This window comes from Lactuca virosa, chromosome 9 (genome assembly GCF_052849685.1).
Source record: "Lactuca virosa cultivar CGN04683 chromosome 9, Lactuca_virosa_CGN04683_v6, whole genome shotgun sequence".
Lineage (NCBI taxonomy): Eukaryota > Viridiplantae > Streptophyta > Magnoliopsida > Asterales > Asteraceae > Lactuca > Lactuca virosa.
The window spans coordinates 3201280-3220384 of NC_136434.1; positions in this window are offsets into that span (position 1 = coordinate 3201280).

Genomic DNA, 19105 nt, shown 5'->3' on the forward strand with positions numbered 1-19105 from the left:
ACTTGTCTTTTTTTTTTTCAATTCAAAACAAAATTGGACCAAATTCGCAACAAAATCAAAGTTTTGGACCGATGGTGCCAGTCCAAAACTTTTTGGACAAAAGTGACAATTTTCGATAAACCACAAGGACCATTATTTGCAATTTTGTATTTCTAAAAGTATAAGAAAAATCATTCATATTTACAAATTGTGTAAAAACACATCATTCTTTTTAAAAAGACAAAATTGCAAAAATGGCCCTTGTGGTTAATCGAAAATTGTCACTTTGACCTAAAAAGTTTTGGACAAGCACCATTGGTCAGAAATTTTGATTTTGTTGCGAGTTTGGTCCAAAACTTTTAGAAAACTTTTTATAATGACGGATTTGCCTCTATTAATATGATGTTCTCTTTTTCTTATTTATTTTTCTAGTTTTCTAATTTAAAAATAAAATAAAAATAATACCCATCCCTACTAACATACATACTACCCATCTCTCTCTCTCTCTCTCTCTCTCTCTCTCTCTCACTAAGTTACTACCCATCTCCGTCTCACTTCATTGTGTCACTGGAAACCACTGCCAATAGCCGTAAAGCACATTCATCTTCCAGAAGCCATCGTCACCTGTTGGAAACCACCACGATCTGTCGGAAACCACCGCCACAACCACCATTTTTGCCAGAAACCACAAGATCCGTCCTTCTCCAGCTCAATTTGATAACTCTCATTATGAATCTAAATGTAACTCTTAGCGATTTAATGGTGGCGTTTTGATCTTCGATGATGATTCTTTTTTGTTCATTATAATTATCAACATGCATTTCCCCATTGGTTCATAAACATCAATTCATCATGCGTTTGTTTGATGTATAGTAAAGTAAAAGTTATTTAGTTCCTCTTTAACCATTATATTTTTTTTACTGATTGTGAACAATACATGTAACACCCGCAAATTCGGGCTAGGAAAATAAGTTATTATAAACCCTAATAATGACTTTTTGGAAGAACATTATTTAGGTAAATAATCTTAAAAAAGTTAGAGTATGTGTGACAGGGATTCCACACATATAGAGAAGAATAAAATCCGACTTCATGTGAAGAAGTTATGCTTTTTCGAAGTTTCACGATTAAACCAACATGACTCTTCGTATCGTAAAAAGTAAATTTTTGATAAATTGCTTTTTAGCCTAATAGGTCTAAAACGCAGTAGTCGCTAAAATGAGAGCATGAATATAGGGAACGTCCAAATCTGACTTCGTGAAAGGAAGTTATGATTTTCGAAGTTTCAATGCAGCAATATGCGACTCAGAAACCGAAGTAGAGATCGGTTGATTTTTAGGAAAAACAATCTAAATGAGAGTTGAAGATTTCGTCCATATGATTCTGTCGATATAAAGACAGTCGAGAACGGATATCGTATGAGAAAGTTATAAATTTTTAAACAGACTTTAACAGTCTAAACCTGTTTAAAATATAGCTTTAAAAATAAAGTCAGAATTAGCCGACGAAGTCCAAATGAAAGTTGTAGATCTCGTTGAGAGCTTTCCGAGGATATAGAGAACCATTATTAACAAGGAACCAATCGTGAGCGCCGAAAGTCATAATGATCAACGACCAAGAAAATAGATTTAGAATTGTATATTCGATGCACATACACTGGATTATACCAAAAAACCCATATATTTTTTTCGTTTAAATTTTTTCAGGCCATGTTTTTTATCGAAAAAAAGAATACACCATTGTTCACGATTTTTCGTCATCTTTCCATAAATATCCATTGTGATATATAAAAAACAAACTTTTTTTTTTCGAAAAAAACTTACTTCGTTTTGTTGTTATTTTTTTCAATATTTAAGCTTATTTTTATCCAAAAAAAAAACTATTTATACCAAATATCTTAATTTTTTGTCCTCTATTAATTAACATCAACATCAATTAAAAAAAAAACCTCGATTAGTTTAGATTCACATTATGAATCTGAACTGTAATATTTCAATTTTAACATTCACAATGTGAATCTGATTTATTATTTCAACTCTTTGGTCTTTTACAAATTAATTTAATGAAATTTACATATGAATCGAAATATATTTTAATATAATTTTATAATATTTTAACGTTTTGATTACTACTAAATTAGTTTTATAAAATCAACAAATGAATTTATTCACATTGTGAATCTGAACTATGTATAATTTAGTTTTCAAAATTCACAATGTGAATCTGATTTACTACAATTTATACTGTGAATCTGAGCAGATTCGCAATGTGAATCTGAGTAGATTCGCAATGTGAATTTAAACAGATTCATAATGTGAATTTGAACTGATTTTTTTAATTTAATTTAATTTTTTATTTTTACATCAATATGAATCTATGTTTAAAGGGTACCAAAAGATATGAACTTTGATATATTTAATAAATTTTTTCGATAAAAAATAAACCTTAACTTTTCAAAAAACAAAGAAATGAAGTGGGTTTTTTTTTAAAAAAAAATTCATTTTTTGTATATCAATATAGATCTCTATGGAAAGAGGACGAAAAATCATGAACGATGATATATTCGGTTTTTTTTCGGTAAAAAACATGGTTTAAAAAAATAAACAAGAAAAAAAGAAGTGGATTTTATTATAATTCGTTGCATGCGCACCCCTTTTAAAAGTCTAAAACCATTTATTTTGCCGTTGATCGCTTTAAATTTCGACGCTTTTGATTTGTTTATTGGTTCTTTGGTTAATAATGGTTTTGTATTAAATTTTTCTCACATTTATTGTATACTAGAATGCACCAATAAGAATTTAGTAAAAAATAAATTATTATTTAATCAAATAAAGATAGATATTAAATGATTTTCATAATTATATATATATATATATATATATATATATATATATATATATATATATTAAATGATATCTATAATTATAATTCTTTTTTTTTATGGAAACTAATTAAGTTCGTGGTTAATGTCAGCAATAATATTATTTCAGAATGAATTCGTATCAAGAAGAATGAGATTGTATTCTAGCAGAATGGTAGTGCATTCTAGTAAAATACACTCTCGTTCTCCATATTCCATGCAACTTTATTATATTTTAATTGAATGTGTTCTGAAACAAAACACGAATTCATACAAAAAAACCTAAACACGAATTCATTCTGAAAGAACGTTATTGCTGACGTTAATGACAAATTTAATTAATTCCATAAAAGGAGAATTATAATTATAGAAATTATTTAATTCTATATTTATTTAATTAAATAATTATTTAATTTTACTAAATTTCTATTGGTGCATTCTAACACACAATAAATGCAAAGAACACACTAACCTAACCCTATATATATATATATATATATATATATATATATATATATATATATATATATATATATATATATATATATATATTACCAAATAAGGTTTGTGAGGGAGATTCACGGTTTGGTTGTCTGTTTTGATAAAAGCTAGGAGAAGGTCCGCACTTTGCGGCGGGCAAGGGAGGTTAGTGTATATGTGGAACAATGTTTACCAACATAACCATTTTATAAGTTTTTTTAATGAAAATTCGCATAGATACTATCGGAGTAGGAAGTTATAAAGAGTAGGGACCAGAAGAGGCAAATCTCGAAAATATGGGGGCCAGCAGACCAATTTAGTAAAGAGTAAAGACCAGAAGTGGCAAATTTCGAAAATATGGTGGAAAATTTCTGTTCATCAATGTTATGAGAATTAATTGTATGTATAATAGCAAAATTTTATATTTAGATTTTTTCTTTAATTTTTTTTGACAAAACTTCAAAAATGGTCCTTGTGGTTTTCGAAAATCTAAAGTTTAGTCCCTAATTTTTAAAAACCTCACCTGTGGTTTCAAAACTTTTAACAAATAGTCTTTTTCGCTAACTTCGTTAGCTTTTGGCCGTTAAATGAAGGACATTTCTGTCTTTGCACTGTACCAGGGACATTTTTGAAGTTTTGTCTAAAAAAATAATAATAATAATAATTTAATATTAAAGGGTCTTTCTTCTCTTTTCTCTCTCTCTCTCTCTCTTCTCTTCTCTTCTCTTCTCTTCTCACACACACACATACGAACTCTCACCTTCTTTTTCCTTTGTACCTGATATCTTCTTCTTTCTCTAACTGTAAATCCAATAACCTCCATGTTCTTTCTCCAAGTCATTTAATTGGTCCAGCGGTCCATTTTATCTGCACTCAAAAGTTGGACCACAACGCCGGAAACTCGCAAATCTACACTCAAAAGTCATCGGTAAACTCTAGATGAGCCATATATGCACCTTCACCTTTTCACCTCCAATGATTTCCTAAAAAACATCCAATAAATTTGGTGTCTTTATAGACCCACCTAGCTTCACATGAGCCGCCCATGATCAAGATGATTCCACATTAAGTCGCCAAAAGAAAGATACAGAAGCAATTTGGAAATCACAAAAAGCGTGGGAGGTAACTCAAGCACCCTTCAAGAACCTTCTAATGATGGGATTGCTCTAAATGCACCTAAATTGTTGTTTAATGCTCTTAATTTGGGGGGGTATGTAACACGTTGCTTGGTGTTTGAAGTTGAAAATTTTGGGGCTTCTTCCTACACATGCTTCTGATTGGGTTTCTTATTTTCCAACTGCACATGAAGTTGGGTATTCCTCTGCTGCCATGGTTTTTTCCGACGAACATGAACAAAAACGGAGGTGTAGAAATCCTACTTGTATCCAGGTTCCGACCAAGGCGATCTGACCTGCTCCTCCACCTGTACTTCGATTTTTTTGTTGAAGATCCAAAAAGATGGTGGTGCTTCACCAGAAGAGCCGTCGGCTATAGAGTTTCTTGAGATGGTGAGAGTTTGAGATACCGATGGCTATTGACGAGAGAGAGGACCTTTTAATATTAAATAATTATATATATATATATATATATATATATATATATATATATATATATATATATATATAAAAGGCAAAACTTGGTCCATGAGTATTGAAATGACGAAAATGCCTCTCACTTAACGGTTGAAAGCTGGCGGAGTTAGGCGGAAGGACTAAACATTAAAAGTTTTGAAACCACAGGGACCATCCGTGAGACTTTTGTAAATTAGAGACCAAACTTCAGATTTTGTGAAACCACAGGACCATTTTTGAAGTTGTCTTTTTTTTTTTGATATAATAATCTCTATCCTTTATAATTTTAAATTTAAATTATTGGTATTTTATAAGTTATAATTTTAATCATGTACTACATTTTAAAGTTATGTTTTAGTCTCTTACATAATTTCTTTTAATACGTTTCATTTTTATTAATTTTCTAAAGATACATTTTCAAGTCTTATTTACGTCCGTCTCATCCATACATAATTATTTAGATCGAAACTTTATTTTGATACTTTTGTAGTCTACTAGATATGGTATAATCACAACTATGTAATACGTGGACTGTTGATATTTGTAAATCAAATTCTATATCCAAATTATAAAGGAGTTACTTTACGCATTAAAGTTACATGTTTGTCCGTTACATAAATTAATTTCATAGTTTTCAGTTTTATTAATTTCGTAAGGATACAATTTTAAGCCTTATTTTCATCCGGCTACTTCATACATAATTGTTTCGACTGAAACTTTGTTTTAATATTTTTATCGTCCACTTGATATGGTATAATCATCACCGTAGTATATATGAATTGTTGACATTTTAAATCACATTCTATATATGTATTGCAAAATAACTACCCCGTGTATTAAAATTACATTTTGGTTACTTGTGTTGTTTTTTTTCCCTCATTGGTTTTTATATATTTTTGCATTTACAAATGTTTGTATATATTTGTTTGTTGCAAGAGTCTTGACTTTATTTTTGTCCGCATTGTTGGGGTCAAGAAGTTATTATTCACAAAGCCACAAAGGTGCTCCAACACGATTGATTCAAAATCCAAATTTACAACAAAAATCGATTCAATTTCCATTATAGGCACTAGCTTTAATTCCACTTCTAACATAATTTTTCTTAATGTCTAGAGATGAATAATGGTGAGTGAGGGACTTTTTTTTTTGTTGGCATAGTTTATCTCGTCATGCTCGTGTCAGCATTTTGCCCAATAGTCAGCTTCACGATGAGGAGATAGTACAAAAAGTTGAAAATATATTGTGTTGAGTTTAAAATTAAATGAGGTCCGTATTAAAAGTTTTGTGGTGTCTTGGTTTTAATCCGTACTTATAGGAAAAATGATTTGTCAACATTTAATCATTTAACTTTTTAAATATGTTTGTATATTACTATTCTCAACTAGTATCTTAGATTTAATAATTTGTTTATAATGTTTTTAAGAAGTTTATAAATTATTACAATGTTTTTTAAAATATTTATTTTTTATAGGTTTTTTAATACAATGTTTTAAATTTCGCTTCTAATTTTTTTTATATTTTCATATAATTTTTATACAATTGTTTTTAAACAAAATATTTTCTGATTGTTTTAACTTTTTTTTTCTTTATTATATATTTGATCATTTAATTTGTTAAATGTGTTCATATATTATTATTCTCAACTACTATCTCATATTTAATAATTTGTTTTATAATGTTTTTAAGAAGTTTATAATTTATTACAATGTTTTTTAAAATATTTATTTCTTATAGGTTTTTCTAATACAATGTTTTAAATTTCGCTTATAATTATTTTTTATTTTTTCATATAATTTTATACAATTGTTTTTAAACAAAATATTTATTGAATGTTTTAACTTTTTTTACTATATATATATATATATATATATATATATATATATATATATATATATATACAATTTCATACAAGTTTTTTATAACTTTTATCAACTTTTTCTAAACTTTCTTTACAATATTTTTAAAACGTTTTGTAGATTTTGTACAACAGTTTAATATTTTTTACAACATTTTAAATTATTTCCGTTAAATACAAGTTTAGAACATTGTATTCTAATTAAAAAGTATAAAAAAGTTGTAATAAGTTTTGTAACGACCCAAATTTTTAAAAGAAAATTTTTCATTTTTGATTAACCAAAAGACTTTCCACAAACCATGAAATCCCAATTACAATTGTTTTCCAAATTCATATCAAATACAATTTTATTTCAAATCATCAGAGTGTCCCATAAAACGCTTAAGAGAGAGTGCACGCCACACCATCAAGCCTTGCCTTTCCCCTTGGGCTCAGATGTACCTGAAACAAATCCACAAACTGTAAGCTAATGCTTAGTGAGTCCCCCAGAGCATACCCCACACACAATCCACATAACACATATCACATTAGCTATAAAAGCTACATATATCACATAAGCCATGCATACAACATATAGGAAGCCATGGAAACCCTCTAGGGTCTTCAACCTAGTGCCACTGGAACCCCCACATGGTCTTAAATACCTGCCATGGGAACCCCACATGGTCTTCCTGTCATAGGAACCCCCACATGGTCTTCTATACCAAGTAAATATCATACAAACTAAACATGCAAATATACTAGGATGCCATGGAAACCTTCCAAGGTCTTATACCAAATGCCACGGGAACCCCCACGTGGTCTTGGCCTACTGCCACGGGAACCCCCCGGGGTCTTCCATACAAATGTCATACTAACATAACGTATAATCAATCGACAATCCACATATCATAAAATGGGTCGGCCTTGGTGCCTTAGGCACATTGGTATGGTGAGAAGACTCACCTCTCGAATGTTGAACTGACAGCTAAGATCGGATAAATCCCACGCATGACTCCAACTCAACTTCCTATAATTATCATGCGATTAACTTGTCACAATCCTGAAATACCATAAATACCCTCAAAGTCAACCCTGGTCAAAGTCAAGGTCAACGATCAAGGTCAACAGTCCATGTTGACCTCAACTTGTCGAGTGCATCCAGCAACTCGTCGAGTTCCTCCTGAGTCCATTCCACTGAATCCCGAGTCAACTCGCCGAGTCACCTAAGAGACTCGTCGAGTTCATCCAATGTCCAGAAAACCAAAAGTTCATTCAGACCAACACTCTAATCCTTCACTACGCTCATTCAGAAACTCAAAAACGGGTAAACCCTACCCCAACTCGTCGAGTCGACTAATGGACTCGACAAGTTCCTTCAGTCCTTTGGTGTTCAGTCCTTTCTAGTGGAATCTAAGGTTCCAAACTTCAGATCCAACCTCCCCTAGTGCAGATGCCACATAAAGTTGCAAACTTTACGTGCATGCAAGGCCTCCCAAGGCTATAACATCAAAACTAAGCTTCCTACAAGGTTTTAGTGCATGGAAAGGGCCTAAGCTGGATAAAGTGAGCAACTTTATGTCATTGAGGACCTAGAGAAGTCCAGATCTGGAACCATATCCTTGTGATAAGTCCAAATCCGAGTATGACTCCATTTTGCACCAAAAGTGACCATATTCTTCCATAAAATGAGATCTAAGCAAATAGAGATCAAGTTAGCAACTTTTTACCTCTAAGTGGATGCTAACAACAAGTAGATGCCGGATCCAAAGCCTTCTCCTCTCTTCAATCTCCTCAACCTTCAAGTTTCCTTCTCAAAAGCCCAAGTTCCACTCTCCAAGGCTCACACACACTCAAGGAAGCACCAAAATGCGGCTAGGGTTTCTTTCTGGACTGTAATAACGATGAAAGAGGCTACAAATGAGCCATAAGTGTTTTAAATAGGGTACAAACCCTTGAAAATTAGGGTTTCCCTCCACAACGCCTACTCGTCGAGTCGGGGCCTTCCGACTCGTCGAGTAGGATTTAAAATCCGCGTCCTCATAATGACCTCTACTCGACGAGTTGGAGCTCTCCAACTCGCCGAGTCCATGAACAAAACCCTAAAAATTAGATAAACTAAATAATATCTGGAACAGATGTTACAATTTTAAAACATTTGTATTATATATTTTTTTTTGTATGTTTTTTTTCTATGTAATATTTTCTTTTAATTATTTTTAATAGACCATACATACTTATTGCTTAAAAGATAAAAGAATAAAAATATAAGAGACTATATAAAATATTTCACAAAAATAAAAATATATTTATAAAAATATTTAGAAAAAAGTTTAGAGTTGATTAGTGATTAATTAATATTTATGATAGTAAGCTTTTGCAAAAATTAAATTTGTAGAAAACTGATTTGTCAAATCAAAATGCTATAAATAAAATAAATAATCAGTCATTATGGATGTTTTAAAAATAAAAATTGGAAAAATAATATAAAAAAAATATGAAAACTAAAATCTTTATTAAAAACGGAGAAAATGACTTATTAATGTAATTAACTTTTCGTTTTGTTCACATTTAGACAATTTCTATTTTTTTTTGTACATATTTGACAATTTAACTTTTTAAATGTGTTCACATTTTACCTTTGTCACCTGAAATATCAAGTGACAATGGTAACATATGAACACATGTAATAAGTTAACTGATCAAATATATATAATTTTTTTTTATCTAAATGTGAACAAAACGAAAATATGATTACCCTAATAAATCATTTTTCCGGTACTTATATATGGTTATATGTCCTTTTGTGTCGTTAGATCATACATACACTTATTTGTTTATTGATATGTTTCATGTTTTATATTTTCTTGTGATTTGGATTTTCCAGATTAATTTGTTGATTTTGTTTTATTTAAAGTTGTTATTTTGGTTTATAGTTTTGATAAAATAGAAATAGAAATATAAGATAGAAAATTATAATATTAATTAATATAATTTATAAATAAAAGATTATATTTTAAAAAAATAAATAAGAAGCTATCTTTCCACATAGGACAAATTCATCAAAAATGACACGTAGACAAAGTAGATATATATATATATATATATATATATATATATATATATATATATATATTGTTGTAAATAATTGGTGGTGTTGTAAATAATTGGTGGATGACATAATAATTGGTGCATGGTAAATTTGTCAACATTTCTAACTAGTTACAATTATATGTTAGTAAAATTTGTAGTATAAATATCCATCCATTGTAAAGAATGAGATACACCAAAAGTTATAAGAGATATATAACTTTCATATTCTCTCTAAATATTCTTTCTTCTCAATTAAATTTCTTATCAAAGTTTACTAGTTTGGTTTGATTTATAGTTACATTAATTACGTTTAATTCATAACACGTTATCAGCACGAATGCTCTAATCAAGGTTATTAAACAAGTGGAAAATCACATTTATCTTAATCAAGGTATGTATTACTTATTAAAAACACTATTAATTATAAAAACCTCAATCATATTAAAATAATAATAATACTAATGAATTAATGAAACTTATACATTATGGACTACTAACAATTTTTATTTCTTATACTAACATTTCTTTATGTATTCTAATTTTTATAGTAACGTTTACATTATGCAACTAATTTTTATTTATGCAAACTAACATTTACATTATGCAACTAACTTTTATTTATGCATACTAACATTTATATTATGCTACTAACTTTTATTTGTGCATACTAACATTTAAATTATATTTATTTATACATGTCAATGTTTATTTATATTTTAGATACTCTTCATAATTTTATTTAAACATTTACTAATATTTATTTATGTTTCTAATTAGTAAAGTTATGTATTAGTTATAAGTCTTATTATATGATTTATAAAATACATATACATATATACACAACGGGAATATATATGCAACGGTTATAAACAGCAAAAACAACGGCTATATTTTTTTTACCATAAATAAACATCTTTACCCTGCTTATTTTACCCACAACAAATATTTCTCTCTTCTATCAAATAAATCAATTTCAAGAAATCAAGCTTCAAGATGATTCATCCTTTTGTGATAATCATGATTATAATAGTCATGTTACTTTTCATCCCAATCCTTAACATCGAAGATAATATGGAATTTCATCTACTTTTAGGCTTGTATGCAATGTTAACTTTACCGCTTCTTTTTTGTGTAATATTTATTGAAATAAATGGATTTTAATTTTAATTTTTATTTTGTTTAAAATTTATAGTTACATTATGTCCAACATTGCAAAGCTCGAGTTTGCAGCACTTGAAGTTAGTGGGAAAAACTATGTGCCATGGATGATAGATGTAAAAATGCATCTTGAATCCATGGGAATCTCAAATACTATATATGAATTTAATAACTGCTTGGCACAAGACAAAGCAAAAGCACAAGTTTTCCTTCGTAAGCATATTGATGAAATGTTGAGATTTGAATATCTTGATGTTACTGATCCAAGTATTCTTTGGAATCTTTTGAAAGAAAGATTTGATCATCAAAAGGAAGTTATACTTCCAAATGCTAGAGATGAATGGAGAACACTAAGGTTTCAAGACTTCAAGAAAGTAAATGAATACAACTCAGCTTTGTTCAGAATATGTTCACAACTCAAGTATTATGGACAAGAGGTTACTGATGAAGATATGTTGGAGAAAACTTACTCAACATTTCATGCAACAAACATTACCTTGATGCAACAATATCGGATGCAAAAGTTCACAAGATATTCTGAACTGAATGCATGTCTGCTCGTTGCAGAGCAAAACAATGAACTCTTGATGAAAAACCATGAATCTCGTCCAACGGGATCAGTAGCACTTCCTGAAGCAAATGCTACAAATATTGATGGTAATCGAAACAATACACGGGGACGAGGGCGAGGTCGTGGTCGAGGGCGAGGCCGTGGCTATTTTAATCGAAACCAAAGTCATAATCAGAACCATAATTATGGCCGTGGACAAGGTAATAATCGTGGTCGTGGCCAGAAAAGAAATAATTACCAATATTCACAAAGAAACAATGTCCACACACAAGATAAGGCCAAAGTGGCAAGGCATGACACTAGGACATCACAAAAATCTGATGGTTCATGTTATAGATGTGGTAGCACAGGCCATTGGTCAAGGACCTGTCGCACACCTGCACATCTTTGTCATCTTTATCAAGAGTCCATTAAAGGAAAAGGAAAAGAATCAAACCTCATTTATAATGTTGAATTCACTCCGCTAAATGGTGCTGATTTCTGTAATGACATGGAAGACATAAACTAAAAAAAAATCTATTATTGTTCTAGTAAAACTGTTTTTCCTTCGTTTGTTTTTCATGTAATGTCTTTCCTACAATAAATGAGCTTTCTTTTTAATAATAATTATGATTATGTTTATTCACTTATTATTCCTTTTATATGTGAAGTTTAATATGAGTCTAACTGGAGCACAACACCAAGAAAAGATTGGAGATCTTTGTATAGCAGATAGTGGTAGTACACATACTATTCTGAAATCAAAGAAATATTTTTCAGAATTAGTACCAACAAAAACAGTCATACATACAATATCAGGTCCTGCAGACTTGATAGAGGGAACCGGGAAAGCCCATTTTATATTACCAAATGGTACAAGCTTTTGTATAGAAAATGCCTTATTTTCTCCAAAGTCTAATAGAAACTTATTAAGTTTCAATGACATATATTTCAAAGGTTATGACACAAAAACTGTGACCATTGAAAATAAGAAATATATGTATATTATAGACAAAAACCATCTGCTTGAAAAACTACCAACACTTGATTCTGGTCTGCATTATACATATATACATATGATTGAATCAAATATGGTAGTAGAAGGAAAACATTGTGATCCTGGGACATTCAGTTTATGGCATGATAGGTTGGGCCACCCAGGATTAACAATGATGCGAAGGATAATTGAGAATACACATGGGCATCCATTGAAGGACCAAAAGTTCCCTCAATCCAATAGCATAAAACCATGTACATCTTGTTCCCTTGGAAAGTTAATTATAAAACACTCTCCAATGAAAGTTGAAAGGGAGTCACCTAGATTTCTAGAAAGAATTCAAGGTGATATATGTGGACCGATTCACCCACCATTTGGACCATTTAGATACTTTATGGTCTTAATAGATGCGTCCAGCAAATGGTCTCATGTTTGCCTATTATCAACTCGTAATATGGCATTTGCAAAGTTTCTTGCCCAAATTATTAAATTAAGGGCACATTTCCATGATTATACTATCAAAAGAGTGAGACTTGATAATGCTGGTGAATTTACTTCACAAGCATTTAATGACTATTGTATGTCTGTAGGAATTGTTGTTGAGCATCTAGTTGCTCATGTACACACACAAAATGGTTTAGCTGAATCACTGATTAAACGTCTCCAGCTAATAGCTAGACCATTGATAATGAGGAACAAACTTCCTGTTTCTGTTTGGGGCCATGCAATCTTACATGCTGGATCATTGATACGCATGAGACCAAGTTCATATCATGTATATTCTCCACTACAACTTGCTTTCGGTCAAGAGCCAAATATAGCCCATTTGAGAATTTTTGGGTGTGCAGTATATGTCCCTATTGCACCACCTCAACGGACAAAAATGGGTCCTCAAAGAAGGTTGGGAATATATGTTGGTTATGAGTCAGTCTCTATTATAAGATATCTTGAACCATTAACAGGTGATGTTTTCACAGCACGCCTAGCAGATTGTCAATTTGATGAGGCAAATTTCCCATCATTAGGTGGAGAAAAGAAGATTCTGGAAAAGGATGTGTCATGGCATGAGCCTACTTTATCATATCTTGACCCTCGCACAAAGCAATGTGACATGGAAGTTCAAAAGATAATGCATTTCCAAGAAATGGCAAATCAATTACCTGATGCATTTACTGACACAAAAAGGGTGACTAAATCATATATATACCAGCTGTCAATGTTCCAGCTCGAATTGACATTCCACATGGACAATCTGATGATAAAGTCACTCAAGAGTCTAAAACACGCTTGAAGCGTGGAAGACCATTTGGTTCTAAGGATAAGAACCCACGAAAAAGAAGAGGAGCAGAAAATGCACTAGATCACGATGAAAGTGTTCCTGGAGAAACACGAATTATTCAAATCCCCCCAGGAAAGGAGGATGATGCATTAAATTATGGTCAGACAAATAGAATATGTGACCAAAATGAAACTGACAATATAGGTGCAATATTTTCTTATTCAGTTGCATGTGATATTATGAATGATGATCCCGAACCACAATCTGTCATTGAATGTCAAAGAAGAAATGATTGGGCTAAATGGAAGGAAGCTATGCAAGTTGAATTAAATTCTCTTAACAAGAGAAAGGTTTTTGGGAACATTATCCTCACACCTGAAGTTGTGAAACCATTAGGATATAGATGGATCTTCGTACGAAAAAGAAATGAGAAAGACGAAATTGTAAGATACAAGGCCAGGCTTGTTGCTCAAGGTTTCTCTCAAAGACCTGGAATTGATTATGAAGAAACTTATTCACCGGTAATGGATGCAACCACTTTCAGATATTTAATCAGCTTGGCAGTATCTAAAAATTTAGAGATGCGTCTTATGGATGTTGTTACAGCTTACTTGTATGGATCACTTGATAGTGATATCTATATGAAAATCCCTGAAGGATTTAAAATGCCTGAAGCGTTAAGTGCAAAACCCAAAGAAATGTATTCTATAAAATGACAAAGATCTTTGTATGGGTTAAAGCAATTTGGGCGCATGTGGTACAATCGTTTAAGCGATTATTTGACAAGTAAAGGTTATAAAAATAACACTATTTGTCCATGTGTATTTATTAAGAAAACAACATCTGGATATGTGATCATAACAGTCTATGTTGATGATCTAAACATCATTGGAACGAATAAAGAAATCCTTGAAGTGATTGAACTTTTAAAGAAAGAATTTGAAATGAAAGATCTTGGAAAAACCAAATATTGTCTTGGTTTACAGATTGAGCATATGGCTAACGGAATACTTGTGCATCAATCAAATTACACAGAAAGAGTCTTGAAACATTTCAATATGGAAAATGCAAATCCTTTAAGCACTCCAATGGTTGTTAGATCATTAAATATTGACAAGGATCCATTTCGTCCATGCGAAGAAAATGAAGAAGTCCTTGGTTTAGAAGTACCATATCTAAATGCAATTGGAGCTCTTATGTATCTTACCAATTGTACTAGACCTGACATTTCTTTCGCTGTAAACTTGCTAGCAAGATTTAGTTCAGCCCCAACAAAAAGACATTGGAATGGAATCAAACATATTTTTCGATACCTTCGAGGAACTAGTGATTTAGGGTTATTTTACCCTAACACTTCAAAACAAGGCTTGATTGGTTATGCACATGCAGGTTATTTGTCTGATCCTCATAAAGCTAGATCTCAAACTGGATATGTATTCATGAATGGAGGTACTGCAATTTCCTGGCGTTCTCAAAAGCAAACACTTGTTGCCACATCCTCAAATCATGCTGAAGTAATTGCACTAAATGAAGCTAGTAGAGAATGTACATGGTTAAGATCGATGACACAACTAGTTTTAACTTCATGTGGACTTGAAAAGGATATATGTCCAACTTTAATTTATGAAGATAACTCAGCATTTGTCACTCAAATGAAAGAGGGATATATCAAGAGCGACAGGACAAAACATATACCTCCAAAGTTTTTTGAGTACACTCCAGAGCTTATAAAGAACCATCAAGTTGAAATCAAATATGTTCAATCCAGTAACAATGCAGCAGGCCTTTTTAAGAAGGCACTTCCTACTGCAATCTTCAGGAAACATGTCCATGACATCGGAATGCGACATGTGCATAGAATATAATGTGACAGATGTCTAAATAAGGGGGAGTCAACTATACACTGCACTCTTTTTCCCTTCGCTAAAGTTTTTTCCCACTGGGTTTTCTTTAGCAAGGTTTTTAATGAGGCAGTACGTCAAAGTTGAACGCTAAAATGATGTCATCCAAGGGGGAGTGTTGTAAATAATTGGTGGTGTTGTAAATAATTGGTGGATGACATAATAATTGGTGCATGGTAAATTTGTCAACATTTCTAACTAGTTACAATTATATGTTAGTAAAATTTGTAGTATAAATACCCCTCCATTGTAAAGAATGAGATACACCAAAAGTTATAAGAGATATAACTTTCATATTCTCTCTAAGTATTCTTTCTTCTCAATTAAAGTTCTTATCAAAGTTTACTAGTTTGGTTTGATTTATAGTTACATAAATTACGCTTAATTCATAACATATATATATATATATATATATATATATATATATATATATATATATAGGGTGAGGTTCAATAGAGAACCATAATTAACCAATGAACCAATCTTTTTTTCAACTTTTAGAACTTACTTTTTATAAAAAAAAAACTAAAAATACAGAAATTCATAACTTTTTATCCTTTTTCCAATGATATCAAATTTGAATTTTTTTTTTTTACGTCAAATTCACAATGTGAATATTTGAAAATTCACAATGTGAATCTGGATTCACACGGTGAATCTGAAAAATATTTTTCACATTCACAATGTTAATATATGAATTTAGATATTTTTTTCGATAAAGAATAAGCTCTAGAAATTGAAAAAAATATTTGGTTCCTTGATGAACCAATAATTATGGTTCTCTATTGAACTTTTAGGGTTTTTTTGTTTTCCAAATAACGCTTCCCTATATATAGGGAAGAGTTATTTGGAAGAGTTATTTGTTTTCCAAATAACTTTTAGGGTTTTTTTGTTTTCGAAATAACTCTTCCCTATATATATATATATATATATATATATATATATATATATATATATATATATATATATATATATAGGGAAGGGTTATTTGGAAAACAAAAAAACCCTAAAAATCATAAAAATGCATAAAAAAAATATTTAGATACAAATTTTTTTTAATTTTTTTATAGAAAAATCGCAGCTTTTAGTATAAAATCGCTGAAAAAAATCAATTTTTTTTAATAAAAAAAATTGGTTTTTTTTTCAAAAAAAAAAAATTCAGCGATTTTATACTAAAAGTTGCGATTTTTTCATAAAAAAAATTCAAAAAAAAGTATTGTGATCTCTAAGCATTTTTTTTAGGCATTTTTTTGATTTTTAGGGTTTTTTGTTTTCTATAGAACCTAAACCTCTATATATATATATATATATATATATATATATATATATATATATATATATATATATATATATATATATATATATATATATAATACATTATAAAGGAAATCTAACTATTTCTAAAAATAGTTTCAATATAATAATATTATTTTTTTTTAAGACGTTCAACCGTTTAAGCTAAGAGTACAACAAAGCATCAATATAACAATAATATAATCTTAGTCATCAACTAATAAAATATTAATATAATTTTAAGACGTACAAATGTTTAAGCTGACTATACAATTAGTCAATAATAAAATAATATTATTCGACCGATTCCTGTGAAATCAAGTCACGTTTGAACTTTGAATCCTTAGAAAAATGAGGGATTGAGTTTTAAATAACAATATTCACGAGCTATCCACAACTATCTCGTCTTAATTACCCACATCAAAATTCATCATCAAATTGCTGAATCTATTACTTTTGAGGTAATTTCGAGTAGTGGGTTTCTCTTGATTTCTACTTTTTGCTAAGCTTATGCTTCTAATTTGTGTTATCTAAACCGAAATTGGTGTCGCAAAATTTGTGTCATCTAAACCGATATTGGTGTCGCAAAAGGTCAATAAGCTTTAAAGTTAATGGAAAGTTTTGCATTCATCGTGCTCTGTAATTTTAATTTTATTGTTGAAGTTTTCCTGATGATTTCTTCGGAGCAAGACGACGATGTTGACTGTGAATGAAAGGGAGGGAGGATCAAAGAGCAACAACATAACAAAACTTGATTAGACTCCACGGTTGATCCTTTTTTCTTGGTGGTTGCTAATATCATTGTTTTTATTGTAAGTGATATCTCCTTTTTTATTTCTCAGTCACGATCTCACTTATGAAAACCCTAAATCTTGAAACATTTAATTTCCTTTACTTCACTATATACAAATCTCTTTAGTTTGATTGCTTAAGTTTTGATGCTGAATAGGATCTGGAAGTCGACGAAAATATCCACCTGTGGTTGAGGATTTTTGTCAGATAATGCTTTAGTTTGATTGCTTCCTTATCGCTTCTCATGAATACAATTACTCCATCACCGGTAATTTTGATTTCTTCCTTTAAATTTAATTGTTCAAAGACTGTTTTTCTAATGGTCATAGTTTTTGCTGATAAATCTACTCTTGAAGTAATGGTCAAGTTTGTGTTGATACATCTCTCATCTTGCTACTACCTAATTCCCTCACCTGGAACTTAAGGTATTGTAACTATGTTGTGTTTTTTTTTTCTAGATCATAGATAAACTTCATGTTTTTTCTTGATCAGGGCAAATTTATTGGTAACCTTTCAGATAACATAAGTTTTACTTACCAAACTTTTTATTGGCTTACATAGACGAAAATAACATAAGTTTACCGATCTTTTCCTTTTTTAAATATTTTTACTTACCAAACTTTCCGAGTAAACTCGCATTAAAATATGAATTATGTACTAATTTATTTGATTGCAACTTGAAAAGTTTAACTCTTGAGGCTTTGGCAACATTTTAGTTACTTCAGGGGTATATTTGTCAACTTTTGCCGACAAGTTATTTTCCTGATCTTTAAAAACCACAAGATAAACTAGATGGAAAGCTTGTGGAGCAGCTATTCGGTGATTGAATATGAGCCTTAAAATGTGAGGTTATGGTTGATTTTTAAATTTTGTGCAGGTCAAAAGACAAACGTCGAATAGGAAACCAATAGACTTCATCAGTTAAGCATATGCTTGTAAACTGCCTAAATGAATGATCAACATAATAATTATAGTTATTGTATTTGGTTGAATCATGTTTCTCCTCTTTTGATTTTGTTTTATAAAGTACTACATTAATTTACATTACCATTCAAATATATTTTATTAACAATATCTTGACCATGTTTAATATATTTACTCTTTTACATGGTTATTAAAAAATATGAAAAGCCTTGGCAAGTTAACATAACCTCTTTTGACTTATTTTACAATTTTAATGTTTTTTATTTTCTAATAATACAAAATTATGAAAAAAATTGGATTAAACTAAACTAAAATATAAACCAGGTTTTAAAACTATAAATATTAGAGAATTTAAAATATATAATAAAAAATAGTACAAGTACTATGTTATTTT